At 35.5% G+C, this 431-nt stretch overlaps 1 protein-coding gene across 1 annotated transcript in view; it reads right to left on the bottom strand.

Moving 5' to 3' along the window:
• The window catches only part of LOC123977320 (NLR family CARD domain-containing protein 3-like), a 274,498-nt gene that overhangs the window by 182,822 nt on the left and 91,245 nt on the right, over positions 1-431 (bottom strand). The gene's annotated exons all lie outside the window — the stretch shown is intronic.

Genomic DNA, 431 nt, shown 5'->3' with positions numbered 1-431 from the left:
TCTGTATATCATCATCACAGATTCACATAGATCAGCCCCCAATCAGACCCAGCCACACACCATTATTTCCACACATTTCAAAGAAACCAACTCAATATGCTTTTTCCATGTCATCCTTTCATCCATCCACATTCCTAAAAAAATTAAGTTTTTCACTTTTAGTCCTATTATATATTTGTAACATCTGTGTTGGCATTTTCTTTATTATCTCCAAATATCATGTATTTGTTTTTTCTGTAGATATTTTAAAGCCTCAATGATCAGCCCGTTCACTTACTTTCTCCAATGCAGCTTGTATTTGGCCAAAAACATATGAGAGGTTCCTCCCTCGGATCCAGATGGATGCATCATCTGCAAACAATGAGAACCTAAATTCTTTCCCCACTCTTCTAAACATACCATTGACTAGTATATTAAAAATAACTGGGCTT

The sequence above is a fragment of the Micropterus dolomieu genome, linkage group LG10 (assembly GCF_021292245.1).
Source record: "Micropterus dolomieu isolate WLL.071019.BEF.003 ecotype Adirondacks linkage group LG10, ASM2129224v1, whole genome shotgun sequence".
In the NCBI taxonomy this organism is placed as follows: domain Eukaryota; kingdom Metazoa; phylum Chordata; class Actinopteri; order Centrarchiformes; family Centrarchidae; genus Micropterus; species Micropterus dolomieu.
The sequence above is the reverse complement of the archived record's forward strand: the minus strand, read 5'-3'. Positions and strand labels throughout refer to the sequence as shown.